The 27,493-nt window shown below is 48.1% G+C and overlaps 1 long non-coding RNA gene across 2 annotated transcripts; it reads left to right on the top strand.

The window, feature by feature from the left end:
• Positions 1-27,167, top strand: LOC133280552 (uncharacterized). Of its 2 annotated transcripts, none has more exons than XR_009747225.1 (5): positions 1-290; positions 571-718; positions 1,802-1,987; positions 8,650-8,745; positions 26,183-27,167. It is a non-coding gene; the product is annotated as an uncharacterized LOC133280552 (long non-coding RNA). The 2 variants fall into 2 exon arrangements; XR_009747224.1 differs by lacking the exon at positions 26,183-27,167 and adding an exon at positions 10,194-11,188.
• Positions 27,168-27,493: the final 326 nt, after the last annotated feature.

Here is a 27,493-nt window from a genome sequence, read left to right as displayed (position 1 = left end):
AAGATGCCCTTTTGCCGAGTGACCTCCTGGGATGCTGGTCCCGAGGCTGTGGGCAGAGTTCAATACCAAAGGCAGTGCCAGCCCCCTAATTGGGCACACTGATAGTGCTTTTCCTGGATTACCTTTGCACCCATGTGACTAAGCTTTCCCAACAAAGCATGCGAGCAATTAAGGAGCTGAAGCCTCATTAAACAAACAAGCCCACAAAAGGGCTTGTGACAGGTAGTGCTGGTGTCTCCAGCACAATTACCCGATAAACATAAGGCTTTGGAAAAATCCAGCTTGGAAAGGTAGGAGCTCAGTTGCATAATTCCTTTAATAAGCTGTTTTGTCATAGACCGTATCATAAACAGGACTGGGGGCAGGAGGACGGGAAGGAGGAGGAGGATGATGAGGAGGATGGAAGACTCCTCTTACCCTCCGCAGGCTGAAGAGGTAGGTTGTTTGCTGGGTGGTGACTAATATTGTTATCTATCTTTTCCTCTTTGAAGTGGTGATGTTTCATCTGTGGTTTGGCCTCTTTATCCTTTTGTTCAAAACATGCCCGTTTGCTTTCCCTTTGCATCCCAGGCCCCCAGGAAACAGTGGTGGAGACCGATGCCTCCTCAGCTCCTGGACAGAGGGCAACTGATGACCAGAGCTGCTAATTGTTGCAGGAAGAGGAAGAGACAGGCAATCAATCACTTGTGTGGTGCCCAAGCCCCATTAAATGTTTTAGGTGAGCTGGTGTCCCAGGGTGCTGGGTTTATCCCTCTGGTTCTGGCTTTGCACTGCATCAGGGTTTTTGTTTTAGAGCACTCATATTTTCCATCCTATGGTGGGGATGGTGCCTGCTTATTAGTGCGACTGTCACCCCAAGAGGGAGAGATACACTCAGGCATCAGTAGTACCAACCAGATACCAGGCATCAGTAAGGCACAAGCTGGAGGTGCTCTGGCTGAGCTAGTGCTTTCCAACAAAGTTCTAGGGGAGGAGGGGGTGGGATGAGGGCATTGCTTGATGGTGACTGCACGTGCACGGACATGCCTGTACGTGTAGGAGCATCTCAACCTCTTGTGTTTGCACACACTTGTGTGGATGTTCAGCTAGCTCCTTGTGAGACAAGGTTTTGCCCATAGTACACAGTGCTGGGAGGGTGTGCGGGCATGTGTGGGGTCGTTGGGTCCTCCTCCTGCTCCCCAGGGTGTACCAGAGCTAGGCAGGCCTGGATTTTCTTAGGGGAAAAAAAATCTTAACGGCTTAAATGACATAAAAAATGACCTGAAACATAGAGATGAGCATGAAAGAAAGTAATAGGAGCTTTCTGGTAATGGCCCCCTGGAGCCTGGGTTGTTTTACGGTGACAGGTCAGTGCCATGAGGTGGGCAAAAAGGGAAGGAAGGAGGCCCCTCTTCCAGCTCCTGCCTCTTTTTTTCCCATTGGGAAGGTGTTGCTCTTATATTTTCCATCTGAACACTTTTTCCCCAAGCTCTAAGTGGGGGTCAGGGAGGGGGTTGGATGCAAAGGTGCAAACTCAGCCTCAGCAATGCAGACAATACCGAAGGAACCGCAGCTCCTCCTGCTTCAGGAGGGATAATTAATCCCCGGAGGTGGCTGCTGGCTGCTGTTTTGGGGAACCAGTTCACAAGTGAGGGACTAGAGCATTAAGGAGCAGCTATTAGAGGCAGCTGGGAGAGCAGAAAGGGAGGAAGGCTTGAATTTAAATGAGATTTGAAGCTTAGGGCTGGAGCTGTGAGAGGGGAACGGAGGGGGGATCTAATCTTTAGCTAATAAGCACTGTCCTACCTCTGCCTTATGCCAGATGCCCAGCACCCCACAGTAACAGTCTCCTTACCAGATGCAGAAGGGAAAGAAAACAAAGAATAAAAAGAGAACAGGGAAATTCTTGAGATTCTTTCCAATGGAAAAAATGCCTCCACTTATCACTCAGTGTCAACAGCAGCAGACACCTGTGTTTAAACACCCAGCCACAGTGGCAAGCCAAAAGGTAACAGAGAGCCTTCGCTTGTACGTCCCTGTGTGCATGCAAGTGGGACAACGGACTCAGGCACTTCTCCATCAGCCTGGAGGCTCTGCGGCCAGCATCTCAAAGCCACGTGAAGGCAAGCTCAGAGGTGACAAAGCTGCCAGCATCCTGAGGTCAGGAAATGCCTGCAGCCTGGCTCTGCGCGTCGGGCGTTATCATGCGTTCCTCGGTCAGACTGTCACCTACTTACCCTTCCCTTCTCCCTGTCCTCCCTCAAACTCTTGCTTCATCCTGTGCAGTGGTAGATGCTGGTGCTCGCTGTTTTCACAGCCTGTGCGAGGGGCTCAGAAAGGGGGATGAAGAACAACGTGGGGTGTAAGCATTGGGAAACTTATCACGCACTTCCCACCGTTTGGGGATGCAAGGAATCATGGGGATGCATGGAATCTACACTCTGGGGGGAAGCTATGCACTGTTAGTGGCAGGCTTATTTGCTCTTGTTGGTGCTAATGTGTGGCCCCTCATACCTACACACCTGAGCCACATGCTGCCCATCTTCACCTCCCAAGAATGCCAGCCATCTCACATACTTGCTGCATGGGGATTCCTTGGTCAACCCAACAAAGCTCCTGCTCTTCCCACTACCCCATCCATCAGTCTCACTGCTAACCTGCGCCCATGAAGGTGAGGGCCTTAATAGACTTTCCCCCATTCCTTTCCCACTTCGTTCAAGTTCTTGTCCGTGAAAAATACAGAAGTTTTGGGGAAGGGGACCTCCAAGCGTTACAGCAGCCTTGTGTTTCCCAGGTCCTATGCAATGCTAAGGTGTTGGTAGGAAGGCATTACCATGTGACAGTCCAGTCAGGGGAACACCTACTTCCCATCCCTCAGTCCTCACCCGTTTCCTGTGTGAGCTTGAGCAAGCTGCTTATCTTCTACATTAATTTCTTAATTAATGCTTAATTTCAGCTTGATTCCTATATGTGAAGAATGGAAATGGGTAAAGCAAAATCTCTGTGCACAAGCAAAGCAAAACAGACAATTCATTTATCACTTCCCATAGTCAGACATGTTCAGCCATCTCCTGGACAGCAGGGCTCCATCATGTCTAATGGTTACTTGGGAAGACAAACAGCGTCACTCCAAATGTCCCCCCCTCTTCCCTCTTCTTCTCCCAGCTTTATATGTTGAGAATGACACTATATGGTCTGGAATATCCCTTTGGTCAGTTGGGGTCAGCTGTATGCCTGTGTCCCCTCCCAAATCCTCATGCACCCCCTCTACTCATGTGGGGTGGGGTGAGGAGCAGAAAAGGCCTTGACTCTGTGCAAGCACTGCTCAGCAGTAACTAAAGCATCCCTGTGTTATCAGCACTGTTTTCAGCACAAATCCAAAACACAGCCTCCTACCAGCTACTATGAAGAAAATGAACTCTATCCCAGACAAAACCAGCACACTTGATTAAGGTCTGTGCATCCCACAGCATCTGAGTCAGCAGGATGGAAACGTTGGCTCATGCCTGCCTCCAAAACCTGGTTCATCCTGAATGGTGCTTTTTACCTGTTACAGCAATGCAGACGCTCCAGAGGGGAACGTATACATGTGGTGGGTTGAAACATCCTCTAGAAGGAGATGTCCTTTCCTAGCACGTTTTACTGTTTAAAGTGGGACTCCTGTGGTCCAGCCCCACCACGCAGACAGAGGAGTCTCTGTTGTTTCTGTTTGCTAATAGAGTTGCTAACAGCATTGCTGTACCATTTGGACAAGTGATTTTTTTTCTCACGTTAGCCAATGTTTTTCCCTGTGATCAACCCACTAAGCAGCGTCCGCTAAGCGCTGCATAATTCAGCATCATTTGGTGCCTGTAATGCTACAATTACTCTTCAAGGCTCATTTGCTTCAAGGTCTTCAGGCTGTAAAGTTATGGGAGTGTGGTTAGTGGATTTTCAGGAATGTCTGCTCTCTGGCAGGGGCTGGAGAAGGAAGGAACCGAAAAGAAATGCATGCAAATTCAATGACATAGCAGGAACTTTAGAGGCATTTCAACACAGTGATACCCACAGGCAAAGAAATCATAATTGTTCAGGGGAAATAAGGCTTTGCCAATCCTATGATTTTATCAGGAGTCTCATAATTTCCAGAGTGTCCTTAAAAGCCCAGCTGCTGGAGTCATCCCATTGTCAGGGAGCCTCAGCTTCCTTTTAAATGAGAAGGAACATTTTCAGCCCTTTTCCCCTCCCTTTTTTTCCCCAGAGAAAACCTTGAGAAAGTAAAATATAGACTCATTGAATCACGGAATATGCTGAAGGTTCAGGAATGGAAAGGAAAGAGGACCCAGGTCATATTAAAAAAGAAGCAGAAACCAACACAAAAATGCATGATCAAATCCCCGCTCACTCAGGGGTTTGGTTTTTGAAAGAACTCAGTGCCAAACCCAAGCCCATTGCCCTTTTTATCTGGACATCTGATTTGCAGACACTTGTGCTTGGCTGTTCTAATATTGTGTGCTTGCCTTGCAAAGGCTCCGGCAGCCTTTGGTGACTCTGGGATGGGGCAGGAGGAGATACTGAGGCTCAACCCTTACTCTTTTTATGTCTTTTCTCCCTGTTTGCACCTGTGACTTGCTGTTCTGCAGCTCCTGGGGGCATTTTCAGCCCTTAAAGTGCACGTGTCCCGGCACAAATGCTTCCTGCTTTGTTACTGGTGTAGGTGTCTGGCACATGGGATGAGGGTGCATGGGATGGCTGATGGAGGACATCAGCTTCACCAGTGCCAGTGCATTTGGTGAGACTTGAGAAGAGCTGACCTCCATGGGGAGGCTTGAAGGTGCTTTTGGAAGGTTGGCCATGCCTTGCCCTCTGTCACGGCTGTGTAGTTAAAACCATGATAGGCACAGGCAAAGGCTGAGGGATTGTAACTCCCTGGTGTTGTGTGAACGAGGTCAGGTGAGGGGATTGAAAGCCACTTGCAAAGGCATGGTTATGCTTGCAGGGTACCTGGGCCCTTCATTATGTGAGTAATCTTCCTGAGCGGGCTTGTGCAGATACAAGCAATGAGTAAGTGCTGCAGGGTCATGTCTGCAAGAGGAGCGTAGGCTTGAGGGCCAGCCAAAGCCTGCACATGGATGTGGAGGAGAGGCAAGGGAAGGAGAAAGGCAGGTGAGAGCAGGGCGAAAGGAGTCTGCCTTGACCAGAGGACATTGCTTGCCTTTCCTAGGAGGGCCCTTATAAAGATCAGGGGTGGGATGCCTGAACTGAAAGTGAAGAGACTGCCTTTCCTTAAGCAATGCACTTCTTCATTCAGAAACAGCACTGGGCTTTTTTGTTAGAGGCAGTGAGTCTTTACAGCACCTTGCAGCAGTACTGTACGTGCCCTCATTCCTCAGCGAGGTCACCCGAGCAAGTCTGCAAGTAAATATAGCCGGGGATGGGAAAACATCACGTTTGTTGAAGTTTCACCCGGTACTGGATCAGCACACAACGTTTTCAGCAGTTATTTTGAGCATGTTCGGGCTGAACTGGGCTTCCTGACTCCTGGAGGCAAAAAACAAGCCTTGTCACAGGGTTTGTTCTGCTTCCAGCAGGCTCGTGGCAGCGCAAGCACAATGTTGCTTTCCTCCAGCCTTCCGAAATAGCCCTTTGGCTAACCAAGAAGCCTCCCAATGCATGGAAGCTGGTGACTCCTGAGGAGCTGTCAGGTGTCACAGAGGAGGTACATGTGTGGGGCTCTCTCCCCAGCCTTACTGTTGGTCCAAAATACAAATCCCAGACTTCCAGCGTGGATTTCCCTCTTTTGGGAAACATGACGAGTGTCAGTTCTGCAGGCCACTGATGGAGCTGGAGCTGTTGTGATGCGAGGAGCTGTTCTACATGCAAACAAGGTACTGCAGTCTGAGCCCTTTCCTGCTCTACCTCTGAGCCAGCAGCTCTGCAAACACCCAGTGCTGTGAGGGGAGGACTCCTGCGCCCTTCATGCAGCACTGAGCTGTGATCCCCTTTGCTCTTCATACTTCAGCGGAGTCTGTCTCGCTGCCTGCATGGCTCTGCCAAAGGTTTGGGTTCATAATGGTGCCAAAACGTCTTGCTGAAAGGGAAGAGGGCAAATATTTCTGTTTCTGAAAGGATGCACGTTACTGCTGACAAGGAGTGAACTCTTTCTTTCCATAGACAAAGCCCCAGCCGTCTGTTCTGGCTCTAAACTTCAGCCTAAGGAAAACAGCAACACATCAGGAAAGCAGAGTTTCCTGCAGAAATCCCAGTGTTTGTCTGTCCAGTAACTGAGTGCTAATTCCAGGAATAAACCAGCTGCTATCCTTGCACACAGGCCGTTGTCTTGGAATGTAAAGAGGAAATGAAATAGGGAAAGGCAGGCTTTGCAACAACAACAACAAAATTAAATTAAACATCGTGTATAAAAGCATGCCGAAGGTAGAGAGAAACAGGGGTTCTCACTCCATGAAGTGTTACATGATTGCTCTATAGGTCAGCAAATACTGCAGGTGAAACTATGGATCCTCTGAAGTTGATTGTCAAAGTTTGGAGGCTGGACCTTTCTCACAGCCCGAGCTGTACATGTGTAAATGCTTAGGCTGCTTTCATGCTGTTCGTGGCAGAGACGGAGTCCCTGGCCGTGGAAGAGCAGAGCCTGAGGTGCAACCAGCACTAAGTCAAGGTGTTCCTGCAAAAACAAAGTCAGAGAGACTTCAAAGTGTAGGAAAAAATGATCATCAAGACAGTTTCAGTTACTGATTGTGCTAAAACAGAGAGACCTGCTTACGTGGGAACTTGCACAACCCCCATTACTTTGTCATCTTGATGCTTCATCATCTTTATTGAGTTCTTTCTTGCGCAGCCCTAGGAGATGCAGCTCTCTCCTGGCACAGGTGAAGAATATAATGAGAGCGATTTACTGACATCCCTTAGCCTGGCTGGTCTTGCCTATAAAAGCCCTTTGTCTTCAGCTGGGGCTTAGAACTGCTGTGAGACCTCCTTCTGGTTCATCTCTCTTCTATCCCTGTTTCTTCCTCCCATCAAGAGCAAAATGGCTTCCTCTGTTTAGTAGTGATGATGAGCAACCCTGGAGAGCAACATCTTGAGGTAACCCCAAATGGCTTTCAGTCATGCTGGGCTGCTTCTTGCTGCAGGAGCCTGTGTGCACAAGAGTTGCTTCTTAGCTTCTCTTTGCTATGTCTGCTTTACCCTCCCTTCCTGTACTCCACAACTTTCTTCTGTGAGGCTCCTCTTTTATTCTCTCTCCTCTGCTCTGCTGTTCATCCCCACTGATGTGCATGATGCCCATGGTGGAAGGTGTCCATTGTCTCCACCTGGGGCACCTTTGGGCCCTGCTGGTATGCCCTCATTTTGCAGGAGGCTCCTCTCCTTGCCCATGCAGAAGGCACCAGGCCTCTTTGTGGCATGACACTGACCTGTGTGCATCAGAAAGCAGAATGGCTCTGGAGAAGGGGTTGCTTTGGACCAGCTGAGAAGCTGCCATCCTCAAAAGGCTTAAAAGCTCCTGTTGTTGGATCTACAAGGGCTTTAGAATGCATTTGCATCTTCTAGATTGCTAGAGAAAAACAATCTTCCTCTGTCTTTTTTGCTTTTCCTGCAGTTGGAAGATGCCTGGGGAGGGAGAAGCTGTGTTCCTAGCTGTGCGTGATCCTCCTGTGGTAGGAGATCACTGACTTCACAGTGTCTTTTGCTTTACCTCCCTGCAAAGTGCCACCACTGGTGGGGAGCAGGGCTGGGGCAGCCCGCTGGGATGCTTTGCTCTCTCGTCCTCTCTCCTGGCAGCCTCCTGACTGTATGGGAACAATGGGATGACGTGACCAGAGCCCTGTAAATACTAGTTCCCCTTTGAGGCTGTCGCACCGAACGGGAAGTGCAGACAGCCCCAGAATAGAAATTCAGTCCTTGCCCTGCTCCTCAGCAGAGGTTGCTCCCAAATAATGCCTCCTGCCAGACCCTTCCTTGCATGGCTGAGCCACTCTGCCCCTCATGTTGTTCTCCAGGCCCATAGGAAGGTCATCTCCTACCTGGGGCAGGCAGGGAGGTGGTTTCTGGGGCATGCCTTGCCCTGGCAGAGCTGGGGCTGGCAAATGATGTTTCCTACAGGGATGCAGACACATTGGGAGGGTGGCAGGAGCCTTGGGAAGCTGAACCAGGAGGTGACACTGGTTTTGAGGGCAGGTCACAGAGGGGAGGCTGTGCTATGCCTGCTTACGTTACCTCTGCTCTGAGGTGGGCTGCTTGTTGCCAGAACTACAAGTGTCACATTGACCTGCCAGCAACCTACCCTCTCAAAACTCATTTTCCCTTTTGCACTGAACAGCAGGGTGCTAGCACATGAACTTACCATTGCTGATGGGCTGCTGATCCTTCTGCAACATGTTTACTGGGACATCTCTTGAAATCAATAGACCATTAGGAAGTACCCTGTAAGGAGTGAGGTGTTGATCCAAGTGAGGATGCACCCCGGGTGGAAGGTTTGGATGCGTCAGCTGAGTTGCTGCTAAAGCAAAGCATTCATGCCTGCTCCCTTTAAACCACTCTGAGTACTCGGAGTAATCCCCTTGCTCCCTTTGCTTGTCCTTCATATTTAGTGTATTTGCAGTTCCTGTGAGTGTGCACGCTGCATTTCAATGAGGCTTCAGTCATCATGACCTGCTGCTCCTTATCCTGCAGGCCAGCACTAATGTGACAGTGCTGGATTTTGGATGTCAGAAGATTAACTGGTGCTGAGCATGTGCTGGTCAGTGTTGCAGAGACAGCACTGAGCAGGTCAGTGATGCTGGGCGGGTGCAGAAGCGTGGTGGTGCAGCATGGCATTGCATGTGGTCTTGAGGACAGCCACAGCCTTTGCAGGGAAATCCTTTTGTCCCCCAAGCTTTGACTGGCTTCTTGTAAAATGAGGGTAATGGGTCTCTGTTAGGCTGAGCTGTTTGGGGTAGGTACCATCACCTTGTCTTTGTGCAGTAACAAAGCCCCTTACACTGGGAGTGAAGTGTTACCTGCAGCACTGGCCTCTGGTACAAAGGCATGAGCCACGCTGTAGCCAGAACCAAATCTTTGGTGTTGAATTCAGTAGAAAATGCTTGGGCTGGGAAAGGGCTCACAAGAGACAGTTACAGGAACAGTGAGTGTCCCAGTGTCTGCAGATGAGTTCCTCCTCTGGGTGAAGAGGGATGTGATGATGCTTTCCTGGGGGCATAGGTTGGCTTTCTAGCTCAGTGACTCATCAAACCACGAAGTGTCTTTGAAGACCGATGCATAGCTGGGCTCCAGGCATGCAGATGGACTTTGGAGTTGTAGGTATACCCTCCTCTACCAGCCTGGCTACCTGATGGCATAGCAGATCTTGCCTCTACCCGCCTTGAGTCTCTCCATCAGTGTCTGTATTGCTCTAGGGTTTGCCAGGTTAAAAGAGTTCAGAGGGCTGGGGGCAGGCAAACTCTTCCTTTTGTGCCGCTGATATGTTTTAGCAGTTTTGTCTGGTATTTCCTAGAGTTAGCTCTGAGCAGCTAAATGGAAGCAAAAATGCGTAAGCCTACATGGAGGAAGAGTATTTGCTTTGGTAAGCCCCAGCCTGGCTTTTTGGATGGCTCCAGGCAGCTCTTTAAAGACCTGTTTCTAGGGGCTTTAAAAATGAGGACATCCTGAGCTCAGCTGCAGAGGACATAGCTTTGCTTCACTTCCCCAACTGTCTTCTGTCTCTTTTCCATTGCTGTTCTCTAACTTCAGCCTTGCCACCTCCTGACTGCTCTCCAAGAAGTGCAGTAGATAACATGCTGCTTTCTTCTGCAAATCGTGCTGGTACCTACTGATGAAAACACTCGTTCTACTGTACTGCTGGGAGGGGAAGGATTTTCTGCCTTGGCACTCAGGATCTGCCAGGCTTCCTTTGCATATGTAGGTAGCCAGGAGGGTCACCAAGCTTGTAAAGTTTCAAAATGGGAGCAAGGCTTCCTGATGTTTCCAATAACCATCTCTAATCATTATTTTAATCAAAGGAGAAGGGATTGAGCTTGTTACTTGTGTGAGACCTGAAGGTGTATCTAGCTTTCAGCAAGCAGTTTGTAGGAGAGTGGCCCCCTGGCAGTTAGGCTGGGGTAAAGGAGCACATCGCTGCATCCTCTCATGGCTGTGTCTGGAGTTTGCCAGTTACAACACAACTTACTCTCAGCTGTAATTGTATTCTCAATTGCCCATATTTCAGTGCGTGTTTCCAGCTTCCACCATGTGGGAGGTTAAGTGTGAAATGCTGAGTGTCTTCTCCCCTGCACCCTCAAGGTGATGAGCAAGGAGCAGATCAGCTGAGGAGGAACAAAGGAACACTTGGAGACAAGGAGATGTGTTTTCACATTGTTTCTCAGCTGAGATTGGAGGAGAAAGGGCAGAGCCCGAGCTTCTGTGTAACATGGTGATCTGCCAAGAGCAGTGGCAGCTGGGAACTGCATGGCTCAGGAGTCTGGGTAATGGGCTATGCAAGTCCTTCACCTCTGGGCTCAGTGTTCATCCAGGCACTGGCCAGCAGTGAGGAAATAATGTTGCTGTGCAAATAAAAGGACTTGCTGCTTCTCTAATAAGCCCTGTTCCTGCTGTGGCTCCTAGTAAGTGCTTAGGGAGCCAAGAACTTGTTCTGGCAAGACTGTTGTTGCTCTGTTGAAAATTACCAGGACAAATGGCCCCAATTAAACCAGCTGAAACTGGTGTGCCCTTGTGACCTGGGCACACAGATGTCTTCTCCTCTGTTTGCTGCCAGATGAGGAAATGTGTGTGCTCAAGAGAACTGATGGGCTGGATATCAAAAAGCACTAACCGGCTGAGCTGGCGAGGCAAGTAGTGAATGGAGGAGTGTTCACATGGGCAGATCAAACCTTGTCAGTTGTAGCTGGGAGTCTGGAGAATACTCCAAGATTCCAACCAAGTCCCTGATGGTCCTTTTGTGGGAAAAAAGATTACTTTCATCATCAAATGTTGATGGAAACCACTTCACACTCTTGTTACTGGTACCTTATCAAACTGTTGTGTGGGATCCTGGAGAAATCTGCTCCCAAGATGGACAATTTCCTAGCTGAAGGACCAGCTGGCTTGAAGTTCAGAAAGAGGGTGGTATAAAGACCTTTTGCTATTCAGGAGAGCACCAGGGAGTGCTGAGAAGGTGGCATATGCCTTTGGTGACTTTGTAGGCATCAATGGTGACAAGGCATAAACCTCCCTGAGCAAGGCTGCAGTTCGCTGGAGGTATGACAGTGCCAAAAGATTGGTCAAAGTATGACTGCCTCAGTGGCTGTGGGTGAGGATTGCAATAATGGGCTTGACTGCAGGAGAAGTGTGAGACAGACTCGTGCCTGAACACTGATTTGTGTCAAGAGACATTGGAAAACAAATGTTCAAATAACCACTGATGGAAAAACCTACAGAAGGATGCTCTGTAGCCCTCACATGGGAGAGTAGTTAAGCTACTGCTTCACTGATGAGGCTGGCCTAAACGGATGCTTGCAGGAAAACTGAGGAAAAACTTTAGGAAAGAGGTTCAGGAAGACATGATTGAAGATGAGCATAGATCCGAGTTTTTCTTTCACCTTAATCCATCTTGATGTAGTAGCCTGCCTGTGAGCAGTCTTTCTTTTCACTGGGCTTTGAGCAGCCTGGTCTAGTGGAAAGTGTCCGTACCCATGGCAAAGGATTGGGACTGGATGATCTTTAAGATCCCTTCCAACCCAAACTGTTCTACAAGTCTGTGTTAGATCTAGAGAGCTAATATGTGAAGGCAGAGGTAAATAAAATCTTGTGCAGATCTTGAGAGCCTGCAGCACTTTACCCTTCCTATGTATTTTGGACACCTTGGCAAGGCAGTGACAAGGAACTTTAAGCATCACCTGAGTCTGGCATCAAGCTGAGCGTGTGACCCTGCTCTAGGTGAACTTGCCTGCTTTTAGAATAGGCTGTCATGCTATAATGTGGTGTGAAATTAAACTGGTGGTGCCTGCTTTGGGATCCTTGTGCTGTGAGATGGGCATGGAGAAAACCTGGCATTCAGAAGCTCTCTGAAGTGGAAAGACAAGAGACAGCAAAGCACTAAACCCGTGCAAAGCATGGCTGCACCCCAGGTGGTGATGGATGTTGGGGCATGTGGATTGAGGGAGTGAAGGGCTGCAGCCCGAATGAGCCAATGGGGCTGGTGGCTACTGAGCAGGGCGCACTGAAAGAGCTGTGACCTGGCTGAAAAGCCTTAAAGCACGCAGGTAGTGAAGGATGGAGGGAGCTGACTGACCATTGGCTTCAGTGTGCCCTTTTGTGGGCTGAAATCCTTCTGTCAGGGGTCAGGAAAGGGGCTGGGGATGTTTGGTTTACCTTAACATCCTGTGCCAGCTCCTTGGAGCTTTCTGAGCCTATGCATCATGTTATTGCAGTGACCTTTCTCAAACTACTTTGAGCTCAGTATCGGCACAGTCTATCCATACCTATATTGAAAATAGGATTACTTTCTACTTCCCACCTCAAGAGGCAAATTGGCATCCACAGAGCAGGATTTAAGCTGTTAAAGCATCCTATTAGTTAGTCTCCTTTCCAGCAAACTCCCTGGAAGTAGAAAAGGCAGAAGAGGTAAGATGGCAAAGACTCTTCTCTCTGGGGTGGGCTCTATCAGAGATGTTGGGGTTTATTTTGCCTCTAAGATAAGTATGCTCACTGATGGCCTGGGGGGAGCAGGGAGTGGGGTTTAGCAAACAAAGCCCCGTGAAAAGGGAGAGCTAGAAATAGAAAGGCTGTGAATACAGAAGCCCCAGGCAGTGTCTTCCTCTGCCTGGAAGAAGCTTTCCCTATTACAAAGGCCACCGTCTGACTGGCTGCCTGATGGCCCCAAGCAGTCAGGGGAAAGCAAGGCCCTCAGAGAGGCATTTCTTTTCCTGAGACACAGTAAAGGCCTATTCATAGAAGAAGCAGCAGGAGGGAAGGTGGGGAAGGGAGGAGGAGGGAAACAAAGGGAAGTCATAGCCAGAGCTTCTTTCGCTTTGTGAAAACAGTCTTGGTATTAACCCTTCAACAGTGCTTTGAGCATCATCAAGCCCTGAATGTCTGCTAATTAATCCACAGGCTTGTACAAGGGTGATAGGAAGATGAGAACTGAGTTCTGAAGGTTTTGGTGGGTTACCCATCACCACTCTACCCTTCCTTGCCCATCCCGGCAGGGAACAGTGTGGCTCTCAGCAGGAGCATCCCTGCAAAGGACAGGTCTGCTCATATAGAATACTTCAAAGCTGTTTCAACGAGACTACAAGCTCTCCTAGCTTTGGGTTTTGCTGCAAATGGGAAACTTGCCTGCTGGTTTGAGCTTTCTGGTCTGGCCCAGGAGTCTGAATGAAACTGGCTTTTATTCAGTGAGAAACCACTCAGAACTTTGCACAGGACCCAGTCTGAGCTATGATTTGCCAAAGAAATGTTTTGCTTGTGATTGATCCTTCTACTTAGAAGTTCTGGGATCAAGGAGGAAGTTCCTGGAACTTAACTTTGAATGGCTGAAAGGAGGTAAACCAGTTGGAAAGGAAAACTGGGGAAAATTTAGCAATATGAGGCTACCAAGTCTCACATGCCTGTGTTAAGGGTGTTAAGTCCTGTCTGGAAAGAGTGTAGCAAGTATTAAAGGGTTAAAGATCCCAAGGCAGAGCCCCCTCTGGGCTCTGTAAGACAATGCTCAGTGTAGTTAAGTGTTGCTCACAGAGGATATTTTTCTGCTATCTTCTTATGTCACTTCACATCTCGTTTTGGGTTGTTTTTATGGAATATTTTGTATTTGTTTGGGAAAAAGCAATGGAAATTCATAGGAAACGTAAAAAAAAGCTGCTCTCAAACAACCTTCCAGGAATTCTCTTAACAAAAGGTTCTGATTTTTTTTTTTTTTTTTTCCAGGTAGCAATAGTCAGTCTCACAGCCACAGCATGCTTGTGCTTATCTGTCAATACCCTTCAGCTGAATTATGTCAAGACCTGAAATAAGGGACATCTGAAAGGCATAAGAATACGTACCATGTGTTGAGGTGCCATAGAAGTTGCTGACCTGGGTTATTAGTACCTAAAGCATATTAGAAATGTGTATGGCTGCTAAATAGAGTTAGAGCTTCTCAGGGTGATGGGGCTGTTGAGGAAGGGTTAAGCAGAAACAATGGGATAAACTGGGAAAGGGGAAACATAAGCTGAATACCAGGAAGACATTTCTTCACACTAAGGTCACTTGGGCTGCAAGAAGGGGAAGTGGCAGCTCACCCAGGCTGCCTTCTCCAGGCACGCAGGATGGCTGCAGGGTTGGGGATGCAGAGGGAAAAGGGTTGGGGTTCTAAGGAGATGCAGGCTGCCTGGCTTGTGTTTTCTGCCTCTGGGTGCTTCGGAGCAGCTGAAAAAGTAAACGTCCTAATGCTTGTCCTCCCTGAGGGCTTTTACTGCAGCCAAGCAGCAGGGTTGGGATCTGAAATAAGAAAGAAGGAAAACCAGGGAGTGAGTAAGGAAAAGGAGTGGCCTTAAAGGAATCCATAGGAATTTTTCCTGAATAGATACAACCATTGCCCAGAAGTATCTGCAAAGAGAGGTGTGAAAGGGACAGCTCTGACCATGAATCAGGCTGATTTGGGATCCCTGTGGGGCAGAGCAGGATGGTGGGCTGGGCTTGTGCTCAGACTTGGCACTGTCATGCCACTACTGCCTATGGCAGTTTCTCTGTAACATTTTCCTACAACCCCTGTCCCGGACAGGTCAGTACATCTGATGAAATTGTGCCCCTCTGCAGCCTGATTTTCTGCTGTGGTGGACGCAATATGTGCTGATGTATAACTAGAGAACCATAGGCCACAATGAGGGTATGCAGAGATAAGCTGTAGTGTGCAGATATGACCGAGTTGGAGCAACCCAACTAAAGTGGATCTAGTTATAAGGTACATAGAATGAGTGTAGGATTTTGGAAGAATTATTTTCTTCATTTTGTTTCTGCAGGTATTTAGCCCTTTGTGCTGAAGACAGTTTATGATAACGTGAGGAAAAAGACAATGAAGCTTCAATGAGACACTGGGATAGGCCCTAGCTTTTCTATATTGCACCTTGACACAAACAATAACTTTGGAAAACTGATTTTCCTCTTGCTATTAAAGTTGCTGCACACACCTGGTTTCCTTGCTGGAAATCTTCCTCCTCCTTGGAGGTACTCTAGGATTTCCTCTCCATGTTGTACTAATTCTGCTTGGGTGAGACAGAACTTGCTTTGCTTTCAACAGCAGAGGAAATACACCAAACACAGTTAATACTGGGATGCTATAGGCTTGATCTGTAACAGTGAGTTGGGTGGCTACAGGATGCTTTGGGGGCTGCCTGGAGATGCTCAAGAAGAGTAAGCATGGATAGGAAATACCTACCCAAACAGAACTAAGAGCAGAGACCTAAAGTGTAATTGTCGGATGAGCAAGGGTGGAAAAGCCTTTTTTACATTGCAGAACGTTTAAAGCCTTGGCTTACACTGCTGTGAAAGCCCCCAGTGGCATTTGTAGGGAGAGAGAGCCCTAGGAAAGGGGGTTGAATATCTTCAATGAGAATGGCCATCAGGGTGGAGAACTCTCATGAAACACAGAGGCCAGTTCCTAAACCTGGTGGAAATGATCTCTGGGGCCCTGTGAGGGGGTTTTATTTTGCTTATCTCCCCTTTTTAAATTGGAGCAAAGTTGTTTCCTTCTCCTCAAACCACCAGACTTGAAGCTCCAATCTGGCTTGCACCCACACTGACTTCAGTGTGTGAGCTGAATTTAGCCTTTGGCCCTAAACTCCATGGTAGTGGAGACACCTGACTTTAGGGTTTGGCAAGCCTGTATGAATGCACACTCACAATGCAGCCGTGGAAAGTGGGGAGGAGAAGCTGCTGCAACCTTGTGTTTTGGCCTTCCAAGTTCTGCTGATTCAAACACAGCTCAGTTTGGCTTAACTCTATTCTAGCAAAAGCATCTGTGCACCAGCATGGTAAATGGTGGTGTGGGTTTTGGCCAAGCTTCATTATGCAATAGGAAACAAGACACTGTATCTGAAAGCAAGAGTTCAGGTCTTCAGAGATCCTGCTATAGACTCTTGCTCTGGGTGGAAGCAGCTCTGAGTTTCCTGCGTGGTGTGGTGAAAGAGCCCGGCCAGAAGCAGTGCACTGAAAGCTGTGGGGCAGAGATAGTGCTCAATGTTCTCCATGCTGGCATAAGACCTTCAACAGTTGTTGATCTTTGGGTAACTGGTTGAAGGAAATGGACTTCTTGCACTGCAAGCAGGATGAGCTTACGTGCTTTCATGGAGAGCTAAGTTTGCTTGGGAGGCTGGGTTGGACTGAAGTCTCCCTCTGCCACAGACTTTCAGTATGACCACAACCAAATCACTTAATTTCTGGCCCTGCTGAATTCAGTGACAGAACTGGGACTTCAACAGGATGGGAATTCAGCTAAATAGGAAAGAAGAAAACCCCAGCCCACACCACCAAAACTGTGTATTCGATTCCTCATAGGAAATGACTTCTGTTGTTGGACCCAACATCTATACAAGCCGGTGTCTCTGGCGTCAGACGACAGTGGGAAATTGGCGATAAGGACATAAAGAACAAGGCACAGGTGGGACAATGGTTCCTAAAGTTCTTTTTCGTGTGACTGTCTTAGCAAATCCAGCATTTGATTCATGCTGTTCTGTCTCTTCTTGGTTATCTCTTTGCTCCTGCTGAAAACCATTTGACAAGCAGCAAGGCCAACATGGTGCTTCAAGCTTCCTCATGACCTCTGCCTGCCTTCCAGCATGGTGAGCAGCGTTATCACAAGCTCCCTGGGCTTTGAATAGGATGCTTTCAGAACAAGCCCTGGGAATATTTAAAGCAGCACACAGGAGGGTTATTTTCCTCTGCATTGACATTCCTGTGTTATCAACCTCCAGAGCTTGTTGCTTGCGTAAAGAGAGCTGTGAACAGTCCAGGCATGTGATGTTCCTCTCCCTTAACTCTGTCTCTTATCAGCGTACATGAGGCTGCTGTGTCTTGTGGAGAGCTTTTCCATTGCCATTAGCAGCTTGTTTCTGCTCCTAAAGCTGCTTTTTGTTTTACATAAATCCTGCCTGTTCCCCTCCCCAAGGTACTCATCCGTCTCTAACTGCAGCTACCTCATTTTCTTTCAAATCCTTTTTGCCCTGCCTGCTGCAGCAAGCCCAGGGCAAGGCTATTCCCTCTTGTTCCAGGGACGCTTGAGCAGTGTCCTTCCCCACCTAATAGTTTTGGAAAGTCTTCTCTGAGGCAGTGACAGCAGTAAGTACATGCTTCAGAGGGTGGTGGTGCAGGGAGCAGCTCCCTGCAGACAAAAGCCAACCCCATGAATACAGCAACAGCGTAGTGGCACGTGAAACTAAAGCATATGCAATAAGCAGGTATAAAAACACAGGTAGATAGCTCTAGGGAATTATGTCTTTACAGGACACAGGATCAAGCAATGACTTCAAGGGTCGGACTGTGCCTTGCACATCAGTTGGAGCTTGCTTACCACCATGGGGACCACTGGGATATGTGGTACTGCTTGGAGAGCCTGACCCATGAAGGAGTCCTTTGCAGAGGCTGATGAAGACAGCCAGGCCATGAAACCTCAACAAGAACCTTTGGTATTTGTTTGAGAGATTAGATAAGCTGACAGAAATGCAGAAGACAATTGTTTACACACACACACACGCAGACACTCACACCATGAAGAACGTGCTTTTCCCAAAATAGCTGCTTACTCTTTATTTATAGCCTTTTTCCCTTTCCTTCTTCTGAGATGAAGCAGAACATTTGCAAAAGGGGCAAGGAGATCTGATGATGAATAACCATTTCTTGTGCAGACCAAAGCCGTCATTAGACCTGCCAGCAGGGATAGATGTCTGGGTCTAGTGGAGCACCAGAATTAGCAAGTATCATTTAACTGTCTGAAGTCTTTATCTAACAGAGGACGATCTCCTAGAAGTTCAGTGTTTTGGGGTTTTTCCAAACCATGTCAATGATAATGGGCCTGATTTATTCAGTCTAAAAAGTTTCACAGGACGTAATCAAAGGCTTAGATTGTGCCTGAGCTACAACCTACTCATTTTGGCTCCTGCTCCCATCCCCTTGATCACCTCCCAGCCAACAAAGAATGTATAATGCTGACACTGGGGGAGGTAGGGTTATGAGGCCATCTGAATTTTACAGAGGGAGGAACCACGAGATGCTGAGTTCTGCTGAAAACCCTCACAAAGGGTTTTCCTTAGGCCTCTGTGGGTCTGTGCCTAAGGTGCTGACCCAAGATCACCCAGACAATTTTGGGCAGAGCAGAGAAGTGACCATGCTGCATTGCCAGGTCATCTCTATGTGCTGCTCTGAGACCAGAGTATGGACCTGTGGAAGTCTTGCTTCCTGGCAGGACATCTTCCTTCCTCCATCTGGGGTCACAAGGCTATTGCTTTGCATAAAGGACTCTGCAGCCGGCAGGTAAGGGCTGCCCCAGATGCTAAACCTTGTCTGGTTTAGTGCTGCAGCGTTTGTCTGTGGTTGCCTTAAGGTAATCCTGTGTTCTGCTCCAGTGTTGCTATCACATCTCTTTGTGGCGGAAGTGCTTGTGGTGTCCTGAGTGCTGGACTGTGGTCTCAGAGGATGATGAAGGAAGAGGAGGAGGCTGGGTACAAAGGAGAAGCCTTGCTCTGTGCAGGGCCTGTAAAACCTTTGGCAAATGTCACCACCAGGAAGAGCATCATGGGAGGAAGGGCACGGCTGTTTTAATGAATCTTATGAATGTGTTCTTTACCTATGTGTGCATTCATTTTTCTAGTCTCATAGAGCGCAGAACTAAACTTTGAACAAAAATAGCTATCTACTTACATAACATTCTTGCTTGTAAAGCTCCACTGCTGAAGCTCTCCAGAGGCTCCTGGAGCAGAGAACTGTCAATCACATCAAAGCCATGACTCGGGTGCATACGCACATCTTGGTAACGTAAAGTCAAGATTTACAGTGTTTACATAGGATGCTCTGTACAAGGCATGTGATGGCAAACACAAAGCAGCATCTGAGCTCTGCTGACACAAAGATGAGGTAGGGCATTGGCAACAGTGGAGAGATGCACATGGGGCAGGGCTTCCCCTTTCTTCCCCCTCTCCGTGGCTGCACAGGGGGTAGGAAGGATGAAGGAAGGGTTTTCATTCTATGGGTTGCTGGTTTTCATTTTGCTTAGGTCTTCCTGAACAGGAGGCAGTCCAAATGCAGAGCCCGTGCTCTCTGTTGCCTTACGGTGGGAGTTGCTGGTCATCTGATACAGCTCAGTTTTAGTGTCCACTGCTGTGATTAATTGTCCTAGACAAGCAGCTCCCAGAGCTGAAGAGGTTTGGAGTCACAGCTCTCTCCTTGACCCTCTGCTTAGGACAGAGGCATACTCATGCTAAGGGGAAAGTTGCCCGGTCACAGCCAGGGCTTCAATTATTCCAGTGATAAACACGGGAGTCTAGAGTCAAGGGTGTTCATTCTTTCCATTTGCACTTTAAACATGCGTGGTTAGAGATTACAAATGTGTCATCCTTTCTTCATCCTGTTTTCCCTTGGCAGCCATGCCGTACGTGGATGAGCCCGGGCAAGTAGTTGATACCAGTTTGTTTGCCAAAAGTAACATTACGCTGTGATAGCTCGTGTTGACTCCAAAGGACTGATTCTGCTGAACATGCTTGTTTTCCTCAGGCACCAAGGTGGAATGGGTTTCGGTTAAAAATAACCGACCTCCCCGTGCTGAGCAGAAGAGTTTCTTCCTGGGAAGCCATTTTTAACCACAGATGGTCACCAGATGCGGTGGTTATCAAGGAGATGAAAGCTGGAAGCCCACCATAGGGATGAGCTGAATTCTTTCCTCTTGCTATCAGACCTTCTCAAGTGGAACAATTTCTTGGTCATCCTCTGGTGTGAGGGGAAATGTCTGCTTCAGGGGGATTATGTGGGAACCATTGGGTCAGTAAGAGACGTGCGGTGGTGGGCGCGCGTGTGCGTGCTTAGGAACAAACATTTACTGCGACGCTGATGGATTCTGAGAAAGCCAGGGCTGTCCGCTGTGTCTTGAAATAGCTCATGAAAACAGGCAGCCTTACACTGCTTCCGTGCTCCGTGATGGAGATATGCAGCCCTGAAGCATAATTTGTTATGCAATTTATCAAAATAGCTATCCTCCGGGGGCTTTAGTGCCTTAGCGAGAAGAGACGAGATAAAACTAGGGACTTGCTTTCTTTAGTGAGATAAATAGTAAATTGTTTTCTGAATGCCTTGGAGTGATTTTATTGGAAGTCTTATTTGACCTCAGAATACAGTGGTGCATTTATAGAAGAGCTATTTTTATCTCGGCTATGTGGAGGGTGGTGCTAAAACATCCATATTGTTAGTGACCATGAAAAGAGTGTCTTCCAGTTCCCTGTCTTTCCAACAACATTAGTTTTGGATGCTGTTGTCGATCAGGTTTCTCCTATGTTTCTCAGGGGCATGCGCTCATGTCACGCATAAGGATAAACATATATGGTCTATGGTCATATGTGTCAGGGAGAAAGCCTAGTCTAGCAGATTGAGCAGTAGATTTGTTTTCTACACTAGTTTTCTTTAGTACATCGGACGAGGTGTACTGCTTACCCACAGACTGTGCTCTGACACCAACATGTGGGGAGCCCTTCCTTGTGTCCCAGGTGTGCTGTGATGACAGGATCCATAGCTGCTTTGAAGGTGCTATCAGGCAGTCCTTATCCCTCATACAGCAAGGCTGAGCTCCATTGCATGCAGGTACCAATGACTTGCTTCCCGCTTGCTTTGGGCTGGGCCACCAGCCTGTCAAATCTCATGCTGGCAATTTCTACCTCTGGCTGCTTATTTACTTTATAGTTTAGGGAAGTTCAGGCAATTCTGAACATACAGTGAAAACTCAGTGTTTTTTTTCCCCAGTGAAAATTCTGGCAAGCTTCTGCAGTAGCTCTAATACTCATAGAGCTGGGAAAGATGAAATGTGTTGAGCCTGGTCTGTTTGCCAGGTTATGTTATGTCAAACCTTGGGGGGGGGGAAGTATTTTGCATATGCTCATGTGGGTTTTACAGAGAAATTCCCAGAAGATTTTATATGCTTTAAGCAAGTCCAAGCCAGGGTCTGAGTAAGACTTTGGCAGCTGGCAGGTCTGTGTCCAAATAGTTGGGTTGGAGGCAAGGAGGCTTTCTTCCGGTGCTGTTAAGTGTTCGCTTCCTTAATGCACAAAGATCAAACAAAACATTCCTGAGAATATTAATAGACCCGTCCTGGGAGCAGAGCCTGAGTGTGGTACAGCAAAAAGGCAAGTGGAGGGGCGTCAAATGAAACCCTGAGTTCGCTTTCGGTGAGTGATCGTGATCCAGAACAGGAACTAAATGTGGGAGGGGGAAATAGTCTGCAGTCATGTAGTTGATGATTATGTGGTACTACCTACACAGGGAGTTAAGGAGCACACTTCCGAGCGCTCCACTTCATAGCCTAGGCGAAAGGAGTTGTCTTTCAGCGTGGGCTGCTATGAATAGCAAGGCGTTCGCATCCCCCCGAGATGTGTATGATCCATCCTCTTTAGGGTGGCGTTTGTATTTTAGTGGATATGGCAATTTGTCTGTATATACAAGCACAGGTGCATGCATCTGTAAAATCTGACCCTACCTCTGTGTGTGCAAGAGGAGGGTGTCCGAGTAGGTTTGTACCTCCACAGAGCTCAATATATGTGTGTTGTACCCTCCTCCACTCTGCGTTGAGTCTTCATGAAGACCTCGTTTTGTCCGAGGCTCGCTGAAGTTGCTTAAATCCATTCTATAAGCTCCCTTGATACCTCACTGCCAGAGAAAACAAACCCCAAAGGCCTCTGGAAGCTCTTACTGAGCACTGACTCCTGTACTTTTTCTCTAATGATGCACAATTTGCTATTTCCGGGATCCAAGGAGGATTTGTTATTGACTTTTAGAGGACCCAGGTGTTGCTGCTGGTGTTTAACATCACTGCTGTAGCTGTGCAACCTGCTATCTCTGCCTAGACAGGCTGTAGGAATAAAGTGAAGGCATTTGCCCCCAAGGCTTTTCCCCACCCTTTCAGCACTCCGCTGTGTCTGGGAGTACTCTCTGTCCATACACAATGGTCTTTCTTAAGATGTGCAAAGCATTGAAGGAGGACATAGTTTCATGCAAAGGCAAGTCCCGGCCCCCATCTGATCCCTAGCACTTCACTGCAAACAGGAGAACAGAACTAGCATGGAAATATAATTCCCTTACCCTCACTTTCCCTTCCTTGCCCTCCCCTCAGTGCTTGCAGGAGAGGGGCTAGCCAAGGCCAGGTACCATCACAAGTGGCACGTGATGCACAACCAGCAGCATCTTTATTTAAAGCTCCACGTAGCCAAATGCTCTTTTCTCAGCAGTGGAAAGGCAGATACGTGCTGAGTCTTGTTTATACCCACAATGCCATGCACATGTTCCTAACTTTTTATAGAAACACTCTTGATTCTCTGGGTGTGGGTTCGTTTTGCTGTCGGTTTTTTTATCTGTGGGGACTTATCCCACCAGTTGGTCTAATCAGCTCCCAAAATTGAGTGATCATGGGAAGCTGTGCAGTGAAAATAACTCGTGAGAACCAGATAGAAAAATGCTCAGGACATCCAGGCTATTAATAAAAGTGAGTGTTGCAGAGCCCTGTACAAGCCTGCTGCATCAAGAAGGCAGGAACAGCCACCCAAACCGTTTTGCCTCTTCCGGGTCATGTTGAAGTTGCGATGTTTTGGCATTCATTTTGAGCAAGAGGAGATGGTACAAACCTGCTCCAGGGGCATGGCTGCAGCACAGCCTCCCTGAAACACCACGAAACATCCCGTGGCACCTTTCCTATGGAAGCAGCAGGCTCACGGGTGATTGTGGCCTGGCTACACCTGCAGTTGGCTTTGGACAATCTCAGCTTACCACATGTCTGGGTTTCTTCCATTCTTACCCATGACTCTATCCATGCTCCTTTAATGCAGTGCCAAGCTTCCTGCTTCTTCATAAAGCACTTGCAGCATCTATTTCCAGTCTTTGCACTATGGGAGCAATAGCTAACCCCTCTGTAATGTTTTCCATTGCATATTTAACTTTGCATGCATGCTTTGTCATTGCCAGAGCTTTTATTTTCCATTCTGCAGCCTGAGAAATGCGTGCATGAGGTACATCTTTAGTGAAGGAACCCCTTCAGAGTGATGCCTTCTCCACCAGCACATGAACAAACTGCTGTGCTTCCGACAGAGCGCTGCTATAAATACAGGAAGAGCCTGTTTTACTGTGATCCACGTCTTCCAGTCAGATCCCAACCCCCTCAGTGTTGTGCTGATGCCAAATCAGCAAATGCTCAGGGAAACAGGATAGGCCACAGCTGTAAACCAGCAATGGCATCTTGTGCATTGGCTTGTTTGGGGTGGGTTTTTTTTTAGTGTAAAAGACTGGAGTGGTGCAACACTGAAATTGCATTGTCGAAGATGATAAATGGAGCAGACAAATATAGCTGGGCATATGCTGAGTGTGGATATAGGTTTTTAATTTCCCTTCTTCAAACCAAGACCTATAATAAGATGTTTCCTGACTTGAGTGTGAGTGTTTTTAATAGCTTTGTCTTTTTTTTTTCTAGCTGGATACTTTTGGATGTGGATGTGGCTGTACTGGCCAAGCACTGCACAGTAGATGCAACGAATATCGTTTTCCAGCTCTGAGCTGAGAGTACAGGAGGTGCTATAAACTGTCCTTCATGTCCACTCTGTCAACGGGTGAGCACATTAGTACTCTTTCTTTGTAAGCTGAAGCAGCATCGGACAGGGCAAAGGAAAGAGGTTTTGTTTGCAAGAGAACGCATGTTTCTCCTCAGCTGGATGGCAGCATCAGAGCGAGGGAAGGTGTGCTTTTGTTTTGTCTGCCTCTGCAGTCATAACAGGCTGTGGGTTTGGTCCTTGATCTTCTCCCTCACTGATCCAAACTTCTGGCTCCTGTATGGGCACCAGCAGATCCTGTGGCCATGCAGCAAACAGGAGCTGATGGAGGATGAAGTGGCAGGAGGAGCTGGTAAACAGATAACTTCACCCAGCGTCATGCATACACACACACACAGCAGCAGCTACTCCATGGACTTGCCTGAAACTGCTCTTCATGTAGCTTTGCTGAGTCCTTCATCTCTTAAGATGAACTAATTCAGATTTATGTTCACCATCCCTGTCCCATGATGCAAAGGCAGGATGCCCAGAGTCACGCTGCGCAGCAGCACGGGGCCCTGGCTGCTGCTGGCCGGGTTTCTTCATTGTTGTAAGAACCAGTAAGCCACCTATGGATAAGTAGGGCCTCAGGGCTGGAGTCAGTCATGTGTGGTGACTGCTTCTTGCACTGGTCTCTAAAGTACCGGCCAGTGGAGGCAGATTATTAGAAGCCCTATGAAATGCGTGTGCTCAAAACCACATCTTCAGACATCATTTGGATAATGAAGCTCAGCTTTCACTTAAACAAAAGCCTTAGCATCTTTGTCCTAGGTGGTGCAGAAACCTGAAGGTGTATCCAAGGTACGTTCTTGTTTTAACCCACAAGATTCATTTGTAAAGCCAGTGTCATGGCTGGGAGAAGCCTGAATTGCAGCCACTTTCAGACTGGAACCAGTTCCTATGTCTCAGGTAGGACATTTTGAAGCCTCTTGCATAATACTTGTACTTCAATTTGATATGAGTCAGCGTTGTACTGATATAAGAAAGGCAAACATTATACTAGGAATGTGGTCTACAAGAAAAGATCCAGCTAGGCATACCTAAGGACACTGAAAGAAGAGAAAGCTGAGGGAAGGGCACATCTCTAGGGCACAACAGGCCATCTGAGGGAGTGACATGTTTCTGCTGTCATACTAAGACACTTCCATCCCACCTCTGTGGGATCAAGTACAGGACATCCCTGACTGAAAAGGGACAGCAAAGCAGCCATGGAGCATTAGCCCCTGCTCTGACAGACTTTAGTGGGGAAATGTTTTACTACTTTCGTATCTCTGCTCCTCTTTTCAGGAATGGGAGCATCACCATCGTTCTGCCTTGTGCATGTTAGCAGACCAAGTAATCAGATGTTATAACTTCAGAGCCATGTCAGTCCTGATACGCAAGTTGATAGCTCCAAGTGGATGCAGAGTCAGGAGTCAGCAGTGGCTTTAGGAAAATCTGAGCCTGTGTCTGGGTGAAGGACACCATCCTGATCAGCATCTTCTGCAGGCAATAACGCATGCTCCCCCTGGACCTCTGAAGCTGTTAACAGGGGGCAGGGGAGGAAAACAGCTCTGATGAGCTCTGATCCCAGCTCTAATGAGCTGAGCCCTAATGGGCCCTCTTGGCAGGGGCTGTGTGCAGGGTAGTACGTCTGGAATCAGCTTGACAAAGGGGTTTTGTCTCCCTCTTCCCTCTGTATCCAGCTGGGCCGTGCTCAGCTGCTGGGACAAGAAAGAGCTGGGAACAACTGCAGGGGCAGCTGTGCCGATGAGGAGCATACTCCTTTTGCTTGGCTTTGGCTGGGGCTGCCCTGCTCCCAGTCCCATGGCTGTGCTGCCATCCCTGAGGCTCTCAGCTTCGCTGCTTGCTCTTTAGGACTGGATGCAAACATGGCCCTAAGTGCCTACACTGCTGCTAGAGACTTTCATAGAATCCCAGACTGGTTTGGGTTGGAAGGGACCTTAAAGCTCATCCAATTCCAACCCTCTGCCACAGGCAGGGACACCTTCCACTAGAGCAGGTTGCTCCAAGCCCCATCCAACCTGGCTTTGAACACTGCCAGGGATGGGGCAGCCACAGCTTCTCAACATAGCCATGGGTGTTGTGCTCCCTTTGTCCAACAGCAATTGCTTCCCAGGCTTTACCACACATCCATGTGTCCTTTTGCAACAGCAAACCAGGGCTCAGGGGGTCATGCATGTCTCCCAGGTCATGTAGTAAACTCATGGGTGTCTCTGTCCACATAGTCTGCATTGGGCCCCTCTCTCTTCCTATGGCTGTGGTGCAAACTAGAGCTGAGATTGCGTGACACTTGCTAAGTAACGCAGAGATACCTCTGTTTTGGGAGGCTGCTTAGGAAATTCTTCCCCTTCAAACCAACCCACAGCTGGCTGCTTTTCTCCTGTGCTGGCTTGTGCCGAGCAATCACTTCCCACTCTTCTTGATTCCAGCTTTGCAGATGTGCGCAGACACTTCACACCAGCCTGAGATCAAGCTGATGCAATGAGACCATCGGGCTGGTGAAAGTCTACACACAAGGCGTCTTACTTAAACCATAATTACCCTTGTGGTTACTTCCATTGCTGCCACAGCATTGTCCCTCTCGGATGTCAATCACCAGCTTCCCCCAGGGGACATTTATGTTTTCCAGGAGGTTGCAAAGCTTTGCTCACAGGCCATGGAAGTGTGACATAGCACATAAACATCCATAAACCCTTCTGATGCTGACACCAAGCAAGATCAAAGCTTGCTGGTGACAGTTCAGCGTGGCACAAGGCAGGGTACTCTGCACCGTGCCTCACATGCCCAAAGGGAGATACAAGGTGTTTTCCCTGTCCTTGGAGTAAGTGGCATTGGTAGCAACATCCTTCTTCTCAAGCCATGATAAGAGAAGGGGTTAATTCACCACTGACACCAAGTACTGAAGTGTTTTATCTGGAGTACCAGGCAGTAATACACTTTAGACAGAGAGATACTATATAAAATGGAGAGGTGACCCATGGAGGTCTGGATAGGTGTAATTAGCTCTGCTGTCACATAGGAATGAGCATGTTTGTACAGATTATGTCCAATTTCTAGCAACACCTGCTCATTTGCTTTAACCAGATTTCTCAAAGAGGGACTAATTAGCACTTCCTTGGAAGCCCAGCAATGGCTTTACCTCTCGATCGGTATTCCTTCTGCTGGAAGGCAAATTAGTTACTGTATCAGGGAAAGCTGATGGAAGCAGGAAACCATCTTCATGCCTAAAATTAAAGGAAAAGGCAGAGCTCACTAGACCTGGACTTCCTTTCTCATGCAAGGGGTGAGGGCTGTGTGGTGAGTTTCCTTTTCTGCATCCTTGAATGAAAATACTGTTTTGGATCTATATGATTTCTGAGGGTGAGGGCTATGTGGTGCTGCTTCCCCAGGGTTTGAGCCCAGCAGCTCAGGGCAGTGCTTGTGCCACCCCAACAGCGGCACACGGTGGCTTGGGAATGAAGGGACCCCCTTTAGCGTTGATGCTGGAGTCTTCTTCCGGGTGACCCTGTGCCAATGGGGTGGACAAGGCTCCCTCTTTTCTTCAGCAGCTATAACCATGAGCAAGGCTTTATCTGACCATATTAGCACTTACTACAGTTGGGGAGCTAATGGTGTTCATCGATGCTACTGTTTGTAGAGCACCAGACTAGCCAACCCCTTCCTAAAGAGGTGGATTATGATGAAGTTCATGAAGGCTCCCAGTATCCTGGGGTGAGCGTGCCAAGGCACAGGGCACATGT

The sequence above is a fragment of the Pezoporus flaviventris genome, unplaced genomic scaffold, assembly GCF_033815535.1.
Source record: "Pezoporus flaviventris isolate CSIRO_AGI_PZ_B2104156 unplaced genomic scaffold, CSIRO_AGI_Pfla_v1 ptg000083l, whole genome shotgun sequence".
NCBI classification, from domain to species: Eukaryota; Metazoa; Chordata; class Aves; order Psittaciformes; family Psittacidae; genus Pezoporus; species Pezoporus flaviventris.
Note: the sequence above shows the minus strand (reverse complement) of the source record. Positions and strands in the feature narration are given on the sequence as shown.